Source organism: Muntiacus reevesi, chromosome 21, assembly GCF_963930625.1.
Source record: "Muntiacus reevesi chromosome 21, mMunRee1.1, whole genome shotgun sequence".
Taxonomy (NCBI): Eukaryota; Metazoa; Chordata; class Mammalia; order Artiodactyla; family Cervidae; genus Muntiacus; species Muntiacus reevesi.
In genome coordinates, this window is record NC_089269.1 from 36816769 (window position 1) to 36836423 (window position 19655).

The window sequence follows — 19655 nt, forward strand, 5'->3', positions numbered from 1 at the left end:
GAAAAAGACTCACAGGTCCCTGCTTTGTTAGAAACAATTACACAAGACTCTCTGGGCTGAGAATTACCATGTTATCACCACAGACTCTAGTCTACTACTTGGCTATGGAACTTAGGTTAATCTTTGAGTGGAGATTTCTAATTTCAGCTCCAGCATGTAAAAAGGAAAAAAAAAATTTGAAACAGCTCACTCTCATCCTCACAGCAAGAAAAATCTGGACAAACTGAAAACTGACAGCTCTTCTTACATCCACATATCTGAGGTTGTAGTGCAAACCATTACCGCAAATCTAGAGAGACAGGTAACTATGGTCAGCTTATTGGAGCAAAAGCTGCTGGAAGCATGAACTGGGAGAAACACTTAATTGACAATTTTGAGGAATTGCTGGAGGCTAAGTGTGGACTAGCATGTGACTGAAAAACTCATGCCCATTTCATGAGCTTTCCTCAGGAATCCAGCCAGGTTCTTAGGGAGAGGATTCTAAGTCTCTATAGTAGCAGAGGAATAATGATTGTTGTAAAATTATCAGTCTTAGATCTTGCCAGGGAAAATAATTTCATCAGAATGCAACCCAGAAACTTTATCCCCATTGGATTTTTCCCTTAAAGGTAATTTTATTTCAGGGGTGCTCCTTCCTACAAGGTCTTTATAGGAATCATGCAGTTCCATCTTAACTAGGCTCCCTAAATTTGAGCCTCAGTGAACAGGCATCTTTGTCCATACCCTCACAGATGGTTCCTGGCTCCTGCTTAGCAAGGCTTTATTTAGTATCCTCCTCCCTCATCACCCAATCACAGAGCACACAAATACAGACGTGCTTGCCAAAGTATCTGTTATTGACTTATTTTAGGGATGGGTTATATGATGAAGGCAGGGCTCCCCTGGTAACTCAGACAGTAAAGAATCTGCCTGCAATATGGGAGACCCAGCTTAGATCCCTGGATTGGGAAGATCCCCCAGAGAAGGGAATGGGTACCCACTCCAGCATTTTTGCCTGGAAAATTCCATGGATAAAGGAGCCTGGCGGGCTACAACCCATGGAATTGCAAAGAGACAGACATGACTGAATGACTAACAGACTTTAATATGAAGAAGAGCATTTTATGTGACCATGCAGGAAAAGGCAGTTCTCCATGTAAATTTCATGTAACCTTTTAAAAATAAACTAAGAATTGATTTTGTATTTATGAAAAGAAAAAAACAAAAATATGTCTCATCAGGCCACTACTGAAAATAGGGTGAATTTATTTAGGCTTACTGATGAGTGCTAGCTTTGCTTCCTGATAATTCTATATTTAAAGAAAAAAATGATTTGACTACATATTTTATAGAATCTTAAGATAATAGCATAAGTGTTTCTCAAAGTGCTTCAGGTATGGAAAATTGCAGTTAAATAAAAATGGAAATTTAGGGAAACCAGAGTGGTAAAGATAATGAAAATAATGATCGTACTTAAGAAAAATACGTTTTTAAAAAAAGATCAGTGATTCAGTGTTGAAAATGAAGAATATTTTTGCTTAAAAAGAGACCCTGGTGCCTCAGTCAGTAAAGAATCTGCCTGCAATGCGGGAGACCTGGGTTTGATCACTGGGTTGGAGGGATCGCCTGGAGGAGAGAACGGGCAACCCACTCCAGTATTCTTGCCTGGGAAATCTCCATGGACAGAGGAGCCTGGCAGACTGCTGTCCATGGGGTTGCCAAGAGTCGGACATGATGGGGTGACTAAGCATGAGCGAAAGAGATTCGGAAGAAAGGGAATCCCTAATGGAGGCAAACAACCTATTGAGAGTTAGGAAACCAGTGAAGGGATATTGATATTTTGCTTAATTTACTGAATGGGGATTCATTTGGAATTATAGAGACAGAATCTTGTTCGTGATGAATTGTTAAAGAAATAGGACATGAAAAGTTTAAAAAATGTTGATAAATTGTGCTTTTGAGAAGATTACATTTAAAGCAAAAAAAAAAAAAAAAGAGAGAAATTAAATATTGTCCTATAACAGCACAAAGTAAAAAGAAATAGACAGTAGTTTTGATCTAGGTTTAGTGATTTTTAAGATAGTTGTATTTGAAGGGTAAAGCTGCAAAGGAACAATCACAACTTTCGTCAGAAAAGGTGAGGAAGTTCTTTCAACAGCACTTTAAAATCTAGAGACACATAAAGCGGGGATGTGGAAAAATGTTAATAGATTTGAGCTTACCATTTGGGAATAGTTTTTGGCTGAAGCTATTGATAGTTATCCACAAATATTCATTTGCTTTTCTCTCTCTCAGACTGTCTCCTGGCCACATGGTTTTTACCGGACATTCCATTCCTTAGTCATCCTTGTTATTTGTGACTGTGTGATTAAGTTCTGGGTAAAGGTAAGTGGATAGTGTTGATATGTGCTATTTTGGTCCGTGATCTTAAAAGCAATACATGCGCGTTCTCTCAACCTTTTCTCCCTTCTAGCCTCTGGCAGACTTTGAAATGGTTGCTACTTTCTTCGACTAGGTATCACTCAGTTCCTAGCTTTTTTATATAAAATAAAAGGAGTCGCAGATAGAAGGTGCTCTCTCAGGTCTGAGTCATGTCTGACACACAAAATAATAGTAAACATGTTTCTTGATTAAGCCACTGTTGTAGGGGGACCCACTGTTGCATTGTTACAATGCCCTACTTCCTATCCTTTAGATAATGTTCCTATAAAAGCAGCCCATTGTGATAATTCCATTAAGGTGTTTATTGAAATATACAGAAATCTAACATCCAGACTAGATCAAAATGATCCAGTGCTCTTCTCCATTGTACATCAAATTACTCAATTAACCTTGTGTTGTAAACTGCACAGAAGGTTTTAAATTAAAAAATAAAATTGCCATCAACTCCGGGTCAGTGAATATTCCATGTAATGCTAAAGTAAAGTTATTGTTTTAACTACTTTGGTTGAGGATCATTTGACTTCAGTGGCCATCTAAACAAAGACATTCAAATAATCCCCGATACATTTTGGCTGACATGTGTCCCCAGTTTTCCACATGAATTACTAATCTTGACTGGGTTCCTCTCAGTTGATTTGCTTCCTTCCCTGTCAAACCAAACCAAACACTATCACTCAGTTCCTAGCTCTTTTATATAAAATAAAAAGAAGCACATATTTTAAGAAAGCAAAAGTTTTTACTGTTGCTGATGTTATTACATTTTTATTAAATTTCAAGATTTACAAAAGCTTTCATTACAAAAACCTTTTCCAAGATAGACTTGTCTCTACCTGTGACAGTAATGGTAAGGAGAGGCTTGAGTTTTAAAAGTAGTCAGTGGATTAAATGTATCGCAGCCTTTATGTAACTCCATTTGTGCCAGTCAAGACTTTGTTAAGCAGTTCTCCGTTTATTCTCCAGAGTGTACTGACCAGACTCTGTAATCTCATGGAAAGGTAACTGAAGTGTTACCACTTCCCAGCTGAAGTGTTTGGAGAAGTGATGGGAAATCAGTGCCGGGAAAGAGCACTTAGTTCTGTTTTTAGCCATAAATGTCAAAGAGCAGGACCATAAGTGTTTCTCTCTGTTTCGGGAAAGTATTCTGAATTCGAACAGCTTTCTTTTTTTGTTTTCTCTTAGGCTATGGACTTAGAAGGATTGGGAGGTGAACTGACCTTTCAGCCAGCATTTATTGTCTTAACACAGTTCCTTTGAATAGCAACCCATTGTATGTATATAGTTTTCATTTTATTCAATTGCAGTTCTCTCCTATTCTTCAAGGTATTTATTCCCATTAAATGGGCTTGTTCCAAATTTGTCCATGCTCAAGGAATTCCTAACTGAAATATATTTCCAGGTGTGGGAGATTTCACACAACAGATCTTCTTGATTAATTCTGTTCTAGTAATTTCTATAATACAAGGCAGTGGTTCTGGCCTTTCATATCTTATACAGAAATGACAAAGCATGCCTTTCAACAGAATGCTTTCAAAAATGTATCCTGATATGTGGCTAAAATATATTGTTGATAAGTTCATGTATCATATTTCTAGGATTGTTAATTCAGTAAATATTTTCTAAGAACATCTGTTAGCTGTGTTACCATATTAGGCTTTAGAGTTATAAAAGTAATTAATATGGCCCACTACCCTCAGGAGTTACAAGTCTATATAAGGAATTCAGACAATTGCTGACTTAACTGATTATCAAGAAGTTAGGAACTGTCAGGGCATGGAACCAATATTTGAACTTTATCAAACATTGGGCAGAATACTCATATTCTTATGAAACTAAAAGAAGTTGAGAATAAGCAAACACAATTTTCACTTTGAAGTGTAAAACCAGTCTTTAATTTGGGGGTTCTCATTGCAGTTTCAGAGAAGGCAGTGGCACCCCACTCCAGTACCCTTGACTGAGCGACTTCATTTTCACTTTTCACTTTCATGCTTTGGAGAAGGAAATGGCAACCCACTCCAGTGTTCTTGCCTGGAGAATCCCAGGGACGGGGAAGCCTGGTGGACTGCTGTCTATGGGGTCGCACAGAGTCGGACAAGACTGAAATGACTTAGCACCAGCAGCGGCATTACAGTTTCTGATACCTCGTTAATTTAATTAACGAGGTGACTATGAGAGAGGCTTGAGTTTTAAAAGTAGTCAGTGGATTAAATGTATCGCAGCCTTTATGTAACTCCATTTGTGCCAGTCAAGACTTTGTTAAGCAGTTCTCCGTTTATTCTCCAGAGTGTACTGACCAGACTCTGTAATCTCATGGAAAGGTAACTGAAGTGTTACCACTTCCCAGCTGAAGTGTTTGGAGAAGTGATGGGAAATCAGTGCCGGGAAAGAGCACTTAGTGACTATGTTTAGGTGTTTGGTTAATGGGGTAGGTTGATTTCTCATAAGAACCTAGTCCAGGGCTCCTGAAATGAACACTCACATGCAAACATAATTTCATTCTTACTCATAATTTCTAAAACAGTGTGAGAACTAATTCCACTGAGTCAATGCAGATGCACAAATATTCTCTCATAGGTAGATCATTATAGATGTCAGGTAATAGTCCCCATGTTCTTTGTAGAACAAGATAGCTGGGATTAATTCTGTCAGAATCATTGTTAGTAGATTGACCTCTCATGCTGTGCATTTCTGTTAAACCAGGTCATCAAGAAATAAACCTGTTTACTTTATATTTTCCTATATTCTCATTTTCATGACTGCTGTGTATTCTTCCTCCCTTAAACCAACATTCTCTTCCCTTTAAAATGATGCTCTGCATTTTTTCACAATTTCTTAAAAGATTTTATTTTCAGAGCATTTTTGATTTACTGAGGAAAGTACAGATTTCCCATAAAAACCTGACCCATGCATAGCTTTCTCCATGATCAGCGTCACTCACCATGTGCTGCACGCTCAGTCATTAAGTCGTGTCCGACTCTTTGCAACCGCATGGACTGTAGCCTGCCAGGCTCTTCTGTCCTTGGAATTTTCCAGAAAAAGCAAGAATACTGAGGGGTTTGCCATTTTCTATTCTAGGTGATCTTCCCAAACGAAGTGTGCAAACTGTGCTTCTTGTGTCTCCCGCTTTGGCTGATGTATTCCTTACCATGGGGCCACCTGGGAAGCTCACTCACCACAAAAGGTACTTTAAAAAACAAACAAACAAAAAACAAGGATGAACCTTCATTGACACATCATAATCACCTGAGGTTCACAGTTGACCTTAGTGTTCACTCTTGGCATTGTATGAATTTGGACAAAGGTATTAATGCCATATCCATCATTATCTGAATGTATAATAGTATATCCATCCTGATCCATCAGAGTATTTATACTGCCCTAAAAATCTGTCTTTGCATTTATTCCCTCCAAGCCCTGGCAGCCACTAATTTATTTTCTTCATAGTTTTGCTTTTTCCTGGTTGTTGATGGAATGGAGTGTTGAGAGGATCATCCTTAACTTGCTTATGGCCTTTGTGGGAAAACTTTGAGTTTCTCTCCATTATCTATGATGCTAGCTGTAGTTTTTGCAGATATATATATTTTTTTCTAAGTTGAGAAAGTTCCTCTCTATTCCTAGTTTACAAACAGTTTTTGTCATGAGTGGGTGTTGTATTTTGTCAAATACTGTTTCCTCAATCTGATCCTGTGATTTTTCCTTCCTACTCTACTGATATGATGGATTGCATTATTTAAATTTTGAATGTTGAACCAGCCTTGCATAGATGGGATAAATGATTTTTCTAATTCTTTATGGGGGCCTAATATACTAACATTTGACTCTATGTTCATTAGAGATATAGGTCTGCAGTGTCCTTCTCTTGTTATCCCTTTATCTGGTTTTGGTGTTAGAACATTGCTCACCTCATAAAATGCATTAGGAAATACTTCCTCTTTTGCTATACTCTGATAGAGATTGTTTCCTGGGAACCCATCTGGGTATGGTGCTTTCTATTTTAAAATAGTCTTAATTATTGATTCAAGTTAATAGATATAGGCCTATTCAGATTTTCCATTTCTTTTTGTATGAGCTTTGACTAATTATGTTTCAAGGAACTGATCCATTTCACCTAGGTTATCAAATTTGTATACACATAATTTTTCATACTAGTTATTTTATTTTACTTTTAGTGTCCAAAAGATTTTTAGTGATGTCTTCAGTTTCATTTGTGATATTAGTAATTTGTATCTTCTTTTATTCTTTATCCTGGCAGAGGCCTTTCAATTTTATTGATCTTTACAAAGAACCAACTTTGGGTTCTATTGATTTTTCTCTATTTATTTCCTGTTTCAATTTCATTGACTTCTGCTCTAATTCTTTTTTCTTTACTTCTGCTCGATTTGGATTTAATTTTCTCTTTTTAGTTGAAAACAAAGATTATTGATTTTACATCCTTCTTTTCTATTACTATCATTCTATAGTAAATTTTCCTGTAAACACTGTCTTTACTACATCTTACAATTTTCAATTTGTATGTTCATTTAGTTCACAATGCTTTTGTCCTATGATTTCTTCTTTGATTCATGTCTTCATTACAACTATGATTAAACTGCATGTGTTTTGATATATTCCAGTTATCTTTCTGTTACTGATTTCTAGCTTAACTCCACTGTGGTCTGAAAACAGACATTGTATGATATGTATTCTTTTAAATGTGTTAAGGTAAGTTTTGTTTCCCTGGTTGCTCTGATGGTAAAGAATCTGCCTGCTATGCAGGAGATGCAGGTTCAATCCCCAGGTCAGAAAGATCCTCTGGAAGAGGAAGCACAACCCACTCCAGTATTTTTGCCTGGGAAATCCCATGGACAGAGGAGCCCAGCAGCTATAATCCATGACATCTCAGAGTCGGACACAACTAAATGACTAACACTTGCACTTTCAAGGTGAATTTTACTGCCCAGAAAGAGGTCTATCTTGCTGAATGTTCCATAGGAGCTTGAGGAAAATAGGTGCTTTGCTATTGTTGGGTGAAATAGTCTATAGATATTAATGTATCCTATTAATTGATGGTGTTGTTGAGTTCAATCCCATCTTCAGTGATTTTCTGTCTGCTGAATCTGTTCATTTCTGAGAGTGAGATATTGACATATCCAACTATGATGTTGGATTCATGTGTTTCCTCTTGCAGTTCTATTTTACCTCATCTAGTCTGACACTTTGTTAGGCACATTCATCTTAAGAATTATTATATTGTCTTAAAGTGGTGACCCCTCTGTCATTTTGTAATGACCTTCCTTAACCCTGATAACTGTCCTTATATTGAAGCCAGCTCTGTTTGAAATTAATATAGCTACTGCTGTTTTCTTGTGATTAGTGTTAACATGGCATATTTTTCTCCATTTACTTTTAATATATATGTCTTTCTATTTAATGTGGATTTCTTATAGACTATCTTATTTAAATCTTGGCTTTTTTGACTCATTCTGATAATTTCTTTCCTTTAATTGATGCATTTACACTATTGATATTCAAAGTGATATGTGATATAGTAGAAATAACATTTACCTTATTTGTTACTGTTTCTTATATGTTGCCCTTGTTCTTCCTATTTTTGTCTTTCACCATTGCTCTACCTTTGTGGTTTAAATTGAGCATTTAGTATACTTCCATTTCCTCTCTTTTTCAGCATATTAGTGATATTTAAATTTTTTTGCTAATTACTTTAGAGTTTGCAATATACATTTACAACTAATCCAAGTCCACTTTCAAATAACACAATACTACTTCATGAATATTATAAATACTTCATAATAACAAAATGCCAATTCTTTCCTCATGTCACTTTTACTATTGCTATCATTCATTTTACTTATGTACTAGTACATAAGTGTGTGTATATGTATATATAGATATAGATATAGATTAGATATAGATAGGTACATACATACACACATATACATAAGGAGTTTCCGAGGTGGCTCAGTGGTAAAGAATTTGCTTGCCACTACAGAAGATTCAAGAGACATGGTTCTATTCCTGGATAGGGAAGATCCCCTGGAAAAGGAAATGGTAACCCATCATTTTCAATTACCATGAAAATTCCATGAAGAGCCTAGCAGAATATAGTGCATGGGGTCACAAAGAGTCAGACATGACCGAGCGTGCGCACACACACATATACACACACATAAGATATATACATAAGTATACATAGATTGTTGCTATTATTATTTTGAACAAATTATCTATCAGTTTAAATAAGAACAAGAAAGTTTTTAGTTTACCTTCACATTTTCCTTTTTTGATTATCATTTTTTTTCTTCTTCATGTAGATATCAGCTACTGATCTGTATTATTTTCTTTATCTCTGAAGGACTTTTAACACTTTCTCTCAATATCTGAGAAAATCTATTTCTCCTTACTTTTGAAGAGTGATTTCACAAGATACAGAATTATAATTTAGCAGGGTTTTTGTTTTTGAGGGAAGGTTGTTTGTTTTGTTTTGTTTTCTACTCAATCTTTTAACTATTTAATTCCATTTTCTTTGTTCTTTTCTGGTTTCTAAATAAGATGTGATTCTTATATTTGTTCCTCTAAAGGTTAAGATTTTTTTTTTCCCTTCTGGCTTTTTAGATTTTTTTTTTTATCTTTAAATTTTTTAAGTCTGAAGATGATGTGCCTAGGTGGAATATTTTTTGGCATCTAGCTGGCTTGTTTCCTGAATATCCTGGATCTGTGATTTGGTGTCTGACATTAATTTGTGGAAATTCTATTATCATTTCAAATATTTCTTTTCTTCCTTTCTCTTTTTTCTCTTTCCTGTGTCCCCATTATGTGTATGCTAATTTTTGTCATTGTCCCACAGTCTGTGGATGTTTGATTCCCTTTTTCTCTTCAGTTTTTGAGGATTCTATTGATACATCTTCTAGCTTTCTAGCTCAGAGACTCTTTCCTAAACTATTTTCAATCAACAAATAAATCCATCAGAGAAATTTTTCATTTTTGTTAGTTTATTTTTAATTATTATTTTTATCTGTATTATGTCCTTTTGATTCTTTCCTAGAACCTCCATCTCCCACCTTACATTGCCCATCCATTCTTACTTAATATTTACTTTATCCATTAATTTCCTTAACATATTAATCACAGTTGTTTTAAAAATCACTTTTTTTTTCTTTTTGGCCTTTTGGCATGTGTCCTAATTTTTTCCTGCTAGAAGTATATGATGTACCAGGTTAAAGGAAAACGTGTAAATAGGCATTTAGTAATACGGTGGTGGGCTTCCTAGGTGGCGCCAGTAGCGAATCTGCTTGCCAGTGCAAGAGATGCAGGTTTGATCTCTGACTTAGGAAGATACCCTGGAGAAGCAAATGGCAACTCACTCCAGTATTCTTGCCTAGAAGACTCCTTGGACAGAGGAGACTGAAGGGCTTCAGGCTGTGGGATCACAAAGAGTTAGACTGAGTTAGCACACAATATAGTGGTAAGATGTATGGGTAGAGAGAGTGTTTTGTAGTCCTATGATTAGGTCTCAGTCTTTTAGACAGCCTGAACCTCTGGACTACTATCTTTACAACAATTTATCAGTTTTTTTTCCCTCCCCATATACATGGGAGTTGTTCACTTGAGTAGGCTGGAGCAAGCTGGAATCAAGTACAATAAGTCCCCTACATATGAACCTTCAAGTTGTGAACATTTAAAGATGTGAATATGCAGCCCATCACTGTCAGGCATGAGTAGAATGGCAGCCTATTCTTCATCTCCTATTGCTGTCTATTATTCAGTTCTACCATCTCCCACCCCGTCTCCCTTCTCCAGTCAATAACTCTTCTTGCCTGTTCACTCGATGTCAGCCCCTGTATACCAGCTGTTGTACTATACTGCTGTACTTTTCAAGGTACTATACTATAAGATTTAAGATGTTTTCTTTATGTTTTGTGTTTGCTTTTATGTGTTATTTATGTGAGAAGTGTTATAAACTTATTACAATACAGTATTACATAGTCAATTGTGTTAGTTGGGTACCTAGGCTAACTTTGTTGGACTTAGGAACAAATTGGACATATGAGTGGGCTCTTGGAATGGAACTCACTTGTTCGTATGTAGGAGACTTGTGTGTTTCCCTTTCCAGGGTCAGTTAAACTCAGATAATGCTCCAGAATTTTAGACTGTGGCTACCCCTAGTCTAATTATGGATAGTTACCCCTGAGGACAGGCCTTTTTAAGTGCTTATGTGTCCTTCAAAACCATTGCCTTTTCCTCCTCCTTGCTAGAAGCCTGAGGGGATTTTCCTCTAATATTTATTTTGGGAACATGGTCAATTTCCTGAAAATAAGTCATACAATATTATGCTGCCCTCCACCCGAAACTCACAAGACTAAATTGCCCTGGAATTTTTAAGTCTCAGAGTTGTCGAAAATGAACCTCTAACAATTCATCAATTACTGTTTGGGTATGCCAGCATTGCTTTCCAATTTGTGCTAAAAAAAATCTTTGCTCTACTAAGGCGCATCTACTTCTTTTTGCCTGTCTATCTACCCTCCTATTTTGAGGGTGGTGATCTTGCCTATGCCCTCCCTTCTCTAATAGATCTAAGAAGAATTGTTGATTTTCAGTCTTTTCAGCCCATTTCAGTCTATTCTGTCTATTCACTTGTTGTTACAACAAGATCAGACAACCAGATTCATTACATACAAAATCAAAAAACAGAGTCCTGATCCTTTTTCTTTTAATCAGATGTTTGCATCTTCTTGCCTGAAGTATAACATAGCTTTCTTCTGAAATGATAGCTCCCATTTCAACTTGCACAAGTGCAATTTATAAAATAATCTATGTGCAGGATGGGTAATGACGTTATTGTCATCTTTAATTTTCTATTTAAAAATTATCTTCTGAGGATCACATCTCTTACTTTACCAATATTTGTAAATATTTCTCATTTCTTTTATCTTCTAAAAATTAAAAAGATCTTATCAGTGTTACCAGATTCTTCTATATAAGCTATGTACAATTTTGTCTGGTAAAACTAAAGCACTAGATGAACAGAAAAACAAACAAACAAACAAAAAGCACTTCACCCATTGGACCAAGCCAAAACATGCCTACACACAAACCTCAAACATCTACCTACTACCTCAGTTTACTGCATGTGTTATGCTACATGCCCTTTTGTGTCTGACTGGTAATTTTCAATCAATTTTGTATAACCCTACATCTATGTTTTACAATATATCAGAAGAAGCAACCGTTTCAGCGCCCACTTCAGCAATGCAAAAAGCTACTCCAGGTCTTTTCCTTGGGAAAATGGCACATGTATTGTGGCTTTTATTTACTCATATGACACATACAAACCTGGGCTTCCTAGGTGGTTCTAGTGATTAAGAACCCACATGCCAATGCAGGAGACTTAAGAGATACATGCTCTATCCCTGGGTTGGCAGGATCCCCTGGAGGAAGGCATGGCAACCCAGTCCAGTATTCTTGCCTGGAGAATCCCATGGACAGAGGACTCTGGCAGGCTACAGTCCACAGGGTTGCATAGAGTTGGAAAACTGAAGAGACTTAGCATATATGCACATGCAAATGCATGCTACTATTTCTCTTAAGTGTTTGTTTTTTTAACACGTCACTGTCAAGTCTTGGAGTGCTATGTTTGTAACTTCATTTTATTAAAAGCCCCATATTTTTTATTGTGTGATTTTGTAGAGCATACTGATTTTTAAGAATTCACATATCACATTATAGTAGAACTGAATGAATCTCATTTGAATTTTTTTTTTTTTAAATAGAGCAACTAAGATTTAGGAGGGAAATCATACTGCTACTTGTTTCTAAACTTTAAATTCAAGCTGGATGAATATTCATGTTAAATTCAAATCCTGTTTCCCCAGTTATGTTTCCTATTCAGAGGATATATTTCAAGGTTTCTCTATATTTTCAAATTTCATATAGGAGAGTATATAGGAGAGTAACCAATTCAAAGACAATAAAGTTTAGGGGTAGTGAAAATAAGAATTCATGAAGCTATTTGTGAGATTACACTGAAATCTCATAATCACAGGATTTGGCTATGGGAAATGATTAATGGGGATAAGTAGGAAAACCCTTAACATTCTGACTTGTATGATTAGGTGACTGGTACTAGAAATAATCAATATATGGAAAATAATAGGAGAAGTTGCTTTTTGAAAGTTTTGATGTAGTTTTGAGTTTGAAGGGCATGTGGATCAGTTTCTAGGAAGAGAGAATAGGGCAAAAAGAAAGTTAGTTTGGTAAGCTATTTATTGATCATTGGTTTTAGTATTGCAGAAATAGAAATGCTGAGGGAAAGGAACCAGTATGTAGGACAGATCTGAGGAGCTGAGAAGAAAACAAATCTGCAAAGAAGCAAGGTCTTTTGACAGTCAGGTCAGTAGAATCCAGAGTGGTACTCTACTTGTGTAGGATGAGAGGTAGCTCTAGCTGGTATGTGGGGCAATGAAGGTACAGGCACAATTGCAGTAGCAGAGGAAGAACTCAAAGCAAAAGATCTTACATGATGCATACCTTTTACCAAACTTAATTCATTGCCAATTAAGCAATGGCCTATTATTCTCTTCTTTGTACCCAAAATAAAGAAAACCACATGATCATAGAGATCTTATTTCTAATGACAATTGTGCAAGTCAGTCAACCAACACTTGAATTGATGAACTGTATCATGATTATAATCTACATAGATATCTATGTATACTGATTACAATATATATATATAGTGTTGATGCCTATACAGCATGGACATTAGAGACCATGATCTCCCTGCTATTGAAAATCCACGTATAACCTCACAGTAGGCTGTCTGTACTGTGTTTCCACAGCCACAGATTTAGCCAGTCATGTATAGATACATATATATGCATATATATGTGTGTGTATATATATAAAAACATGTTATATGTATTCTTAAAGAGATGGGAATACCAGACCACCTAACCTGCCTCTTGAGAAATCTGTTTGCAGGTCAAAAAGCAACAGAACTGAATATGGAATAACAGACTGGTTCTATTCTGGGAAAGAAGTACATAAAAGCTGTATATTGTCACCCTGCTTATTTAATTCCTATGCAGAGTATATCATGCAAAATGCCAGGCTACCTGAAGCAGAAGCTAGAATCAAGATTGCCAGGAGAAATATCAATAACCACAGATGACACCATCCTTACAGGAGAAAGTGAAGAGGAACTGAAGAGCCTCTTGATAAAAGTAAAGAGGAGAGTGAAAAAGTTGACTTAAAGCTCAACATTCAAAAAGCTAAGATCATGGCATCCAGTCCCATTACTTCATGGCAAATAGATGGGAAAACAGTGGAAACAGTGTCAGACTTTATTTCCTTGGGCTCCAAGATCACTGTAGATGGTGACTGCAGCCATGAATAAAAGACACTTACTCCTTGGAAGAAAAGCTATGATCAACCTAGAGAGCATATTACAAAGCAGAGACATTACTTTGCCAACAAAGGTCCATCTAGTCAAGGCTATGGTTTTTCCAGTGGTCATGTATGGATGTGAGAGTTGGACTGTGAAGAAAGCTAAGCGCCAAAGAATTGATGCATTTGAACTGTGGTGTTGGAGAAGACTGTTGAGAGTTCCTTGGACTGCAAGGAGATCCAACCAGTCCATCCTAAACGAGATCAGTCCTGGGTGTTGATTGGAAGGACTGATGCTGAAGCTGAAACTCCAATACTTTGGCCACCTCATGCAAAGAGTTGACTCATTGGAAAAGACCCTGATGCTGGAAGGGATTGGGGGCAGGAGGAGAAGGGGATGACAGAGGATGAGATGGCTGGATGGCATCACCGACATGAGTTTGAGCAAGGTCCAGGAGTTTGGGATGGACAGGGAAGCCTGGGTTGCTGCACTCCATGGGGTTGCAAAGAGTTGGACATGACTGAGTGGCTGAACTAAATTGATACATGTTACACATACATATGTGCATGCTCAGTCGCTTCAGTTGTGTCTGACTCTTTGCGATCCCATGGACTGTGCCCACCAGGCTCCTCTGTCCATGAAACTCTGCAGGCTTGAATACTGGAGTGGGTAGCCATTTCCTTCTCCTTGGGATCTTTCTGACCTGAGAATGGTCTCCAGCATTGCAGGTAGATTCTTTACTGTCTGAGCCACCAGGAAAGCCCATATATGTATACATGTATGTATGAATACATATGTTTATAGATATACATATAGGTATGTATATACCTATAGGCATATGTATTCATTATACATATAGCTAATCATATGTATATATACATACATATAGATTATATACATATAATTCCAGTTACTGTCTTAAAATTTCTAAATCATTTAACATGAGCAAGATCATGTGGTTAAAGTAAAAACTACCTTAGAAGAATCATTTTATATGACCAGCCATTTTTTCAGTATTTTTTTAAAATTTTCTATGTTTATATCAACAATAAAAAACATACAACTTTCTTAGAAATGAAGACATATAACTGCCTCATGGCCATGGTTTCTTCCTTTCCTTCCTATCTCCATAATCTCCATTTCTTTAATGTGAAATAACAACTAAATTATTTAGGAGAGAAATGATATCTTCATATATAGATCTGTTTATTAAAAACCAATTATGTCACCAATGCAGACTTATATGCATGGACTGGAACATAGTTGTTTTGATGAATAATATTATTGCGGTCTTAAACAGTTATGCTGTGAAAATAATTGCTTTAGTCAAGGTAGAAAATATTCATTTGCAGTCCAACCAGTATAAAATTTAAAAGAAAACTCTTTAAAGCCATAATATTATGACTTATTAAAGCAACATACTTATAGGTTTCTATCATGTATTCTTTAGGAAGGAGATTAAAATTAATAATTCAATATAGCAAATACTACCAGCACTTATAAATATTGCAATAGTATTATTTCCTGATAAGAAAGAATTGAATAAGAATTTTTGTGTAATATCTTAGCTAGCACAGGACAGAATTGTCCTTCTAAGAAAATTTGCATTGGCCATACTTGACATAATTATAGAATCCTGCCATATGTTTCTTACATATGGCAAACATTTATGAGGGGCAGATAATGTGACTTGCTAGACAATAATGAAAGAAAAAAGAAAGAAATCTTAGTCTCCTGAACAAGTGTGCCAATAAGCAAGAGATTTTCTTATAAAAGAGCCCTCTAGTTGAAATTCTAGATTAAGGATACAGAGTGACTATGAAAGACAAAATTATATAGCTGGTGCATATGACAAATATAATTAAAGCCTGGATTCCACTACGAAAAAACATACATAGTAATTGTGAATTAGGTTGATATGAGTCACTGCTTTTCCCACTCTACTTTCTGTTCTGAAATGAAATCAGATGAGGGAAGTAAAATTTAAACTGATGAAAAATGCTTTCTTGCTTTCATAAGTACAAAATCATAAATTTCTAAGAAGTCTGTGCATAGGGCATGACACCATTTCTTAGCAGGAAACTCCCACTTGAATATAAAGACAGGAGCACCTTGCTGTGACCTGACATAAAGAAAACACTATAGAAAAAATAACAAACAGGTTGATTTGTTAATTATTCTAGTTACTAAACAGATCTGAACAATACATATTTTATATCATCATACCTGATTGATCTTGGAGTGAGTAGTTAAAGGTTACATGGTTTGTAGACCGAACATGAATGGAGACTTGGAAAGGATTCTTACTAAATTTTTCTGACATTTATATTTAAAATTACAAAAAATAAGACTATAGTATATATACATATATTCTATGCACACATTTATATATAAACATAAATTTGCATTTAAAATAACATGGTATGATGTTAATTTCATTGACATATAATCAGTTATAAATGTAAACTATTGATCTTCAATTTTTGCAACATTATTAATCACTGTAATTAAACAGATTAGATATTTAAATATTATGTTGTATATGCATTATATTATATATTTTATAAATGTATTACTTATGATTAGATGTTATGTGTGTGCGTGTGTTAGTTGCTATGCTGTGTTTGACTCTTTGCAACCCCATAGACTATAGCCCACCAGACTCCTCTGTCCATGTTCTCTAAGCAAGAATACTGGAGTGGGTTTACTCTCTTCTCCAGGGGATCTTCCCAACCCAGGGATCAAAGTCAGGTCTCCTGCGTTACAGGCAGATTCTTTACCCTTTGAACCACCAGGGAAGTCCCTTAAATATATATATATATATATATGTATGTGTGTGTGTGTGTGTGTATACACACACACACGACACAAGATGTGGCTGTTGGGCAGCGTTAGATATAATTTGAAAATTTAAAGTACACATATGTAACTGTCAATTTTCTCTAACAATTTAAACAGTAACTGGTGTTTTTTCAGTGGCTATAAATTTGTTACCATTATCATGGAGTACAGGGAAAATTTAAGATGTACTTCCACCTATAGTGTTCCAGTATAAATCATATAGACATAATTAGTATACATAACATAGTTGAAAAAAGGACAGCATTATTTACTGATTCAGGTGATTAGAGGAGAGTCAAATATGTAACATGCTAGAAACATGGAACTAGAAGAGTTTTAAAAGCTTTAGCACAATGTGGGGCATATTGACTTCAAGAGGTCCTGGAGCAAGAGCATGCCCCAGGTGATGAACTCTGGGGACAAGAGCAGGAAGAATAAAATCAAGTAAAGACAAATGGCATCATTTAATTGACAGACTAATCTGTATACTATAGTAGAAGTTACAAATAAAAATCACTACATACAAGCCAGATTCTTTGAAGTGCATTAAACAAAACAGAAGATTATTTCTGTGATATGTGTAATGTGTGAACAGGTAGGCACTTGATGGCTGGGATGGAAGGTGCTCTGTAGACGTGACGTCAGCAGGCCTGTTTCTAGCTCCCCTTCTCAGTTCCTCAGGGTGCTGATTCTATTCCAAGTCACCACATGATCCAGCATGCCTGCTGGGACTCTTCCTTTATATTTGCATTCCAGGTTATATGCATAAGGTATGTATATATGCATACCTTATGTGCATAAGGTATATGGGAAATGGTGCCCCCTTAGGGGCAATTAAGAAATGCTAATTGCAATACACTGTAGCCTACCAGGCTCCTCTGTCCATGGGATTTTCCAGGCAAGAATACTGGAGTGGGTCGCCATTTCCTTCTCCAGGAGATCTTCCCAATCCAGGGATTGAACCCAGGTCTCCCACATTGTAGGTAGATGCTTTCCCATCTGAACCACCATGGAAGCTTTTTAAATTGTTAGCAGAATTTAATAATATAACCCAGCTAGTTCGGAGAGTTTAGAACATATAGCGTTTTAGCTGGGCACCGTTGATCATGTTTGATTATTAAGTACAGTTGGTTCTCATTACCTGCTATAGTTATACTCTCTAAAGTCGCCACAGATGCTGAATTAGCACATGCAGAAACACTGTTCCTAGGGGAAAAACAGGGCTAGTTTCCTGAGATCCTCTAGTTAAAACATTTTCAATGAGCTATTTCTATGTTTATGTGGGTTTCTACATACTGTTGAGTCATTAACACTGAACTTATTGATAAACTTGTGTAACTCTTGAAGAAAGCATTTGAACAAACCCATTTTCTCTGTAAGGCACCTCATAGCCTTCTTGCACTAGGAATGCCAGATACCATCTCAGCACTATACTTGGGGGCCATTTTAAACAGTCAAATCATCCAAAAACACAACAAACATGGCACTAAATAGACCACAAAAAGACCTCTTGTTTGCAGTATGAAGGGTGAAACAGGAAGGCAGAGAGTTAGCTTGTTCAATCTGAATTAGGGAGGACCACCATATGGCCTCTCAGATTTTCTCCACTCTGTGCGTCTGCAGGTGGCTGGGAAAACACTGTGGATATTGATTTTTGGGTTACAAAAAAGTGTTAGCAAGTAGGTGAATTGGCAAATACAAAATCCATGAATAGTGAGGATCAGCTGTAATTAGTGAAAAATGCATATTGAGACACAGAAAAAAACTAACAGTATGGTTAATGTATTATCTTTATAACTTGATGAAAAAGCAATGATTCTTATATGCTTCATGCGCTTTCTTGACTGAAAATCTCTCAGTTCTTGTCACTGAAAACTATAAACCACTGAGCAGCTTTCATCAGTATCTGTTTATTCTCTTCTCTGTGCATTGGATAGTTCTTGACTTTCATTCGCAGGAAAGTGCAAACTTTTGGTTGTTTAGCTTCAAATATGTCTTTTCTAAAAGAAGCAATTTTTGCTGTAGAAGTTCAGATCCACTTGCTTTACTCTGTGAAAGTGAAAGCAGCCTAAAACCACATAGGTGGAGCTAGGTGGAGTTGCAAACAAATTTTATCAATCCTTTGATACCAAAGCATTTCAGCAAATATATAACATCAAATACCCATTAGGTGAATTGAAGCAGCATGTTTAGAATAACAATAGAATAAAATAAGAAATCTTTAGAAATTATCCTCTGTCAGGGACTTTACATTATCAGAGATAGGATTTTTTTTTTTTTTTTTCCTTAGTCTCAATAAAACCGAGACTCAAATAGTTGAAGAAATATACTCTGGGCCACAGAGATAATTCATGCTAGAGGTAGTAGTGCAAAAACACATCTTTCTGATCTGTTAGCTACTCTTCTTTTCTGTTACCCAAATGCTTACAAGGGCCCAGTGCAAAGACACAAGCAAACAGATCCAATTAACAAAAAGAGCATAAAAATTATCACAATTTTGTAAGGATAGCCTAGTTATCCTAAGCAGAAATGAAAGTCCCCTCCATATTCATGGAAAATAAGAATGAAGATTTGACAGACATGGACCTGAAATGAAAATCAAAATGGAGTCAGTATTGCAAAGAGAGCTTTCTAAAATGGCGCTGGGAGGTTACCGAGGAAGAATGAATGACTAATGCCTGTGTCACTCTGATTGGAATTGGACTTTCTGACCTAATGAAGTCATTCAGAACATCTGTGAGAAACTCACCTCAGTCTACACTTAGTGGACCCCTACCCTAAAACAATTTTTGATTCCTTAAGGACAAATATGTTCTGAGCTGCTTTAAAGTAGATCAAAATTCTCACCAGGCAATTCTTAATAGGCTTAGGGCTTTTTGTCTTGATAAGCCCCTGACTCTTTTCTCTTCCTTAGAATTCTCTTTCAGGTTATGAGATCCTGTGAATCCCAAGTTGCATTTCTTAAGACTCTTATTTGGAGCCTCTTGGATTATGTTTCTAATTGACATGGCAA

At 36.2% G+C, this 19655-nt stretch overlaps 1 long non-coding RNA gene across 1 annotated transcript; it reads left to right on the top strand.

Moving 5' to 3' along the window:
- The first annotated feature begins 2274 nt into the window (after positions 1–2274).
- On the top strand, positions 2275–16194 carry LOC136152424 (uncharacterized). Its single transcript, XR_010660209.1, has 4 exons — positions 2275–2364; positions 5494–5599; positions 12698–12804; positions 13396–16194. It is a non-coding gene; the product is annotated as an uncharacterized lncRNA (long non-coding RNA).
- The last annotated feature ends 3461 nt before the right edge of the window (positions 16195–19655 follow it).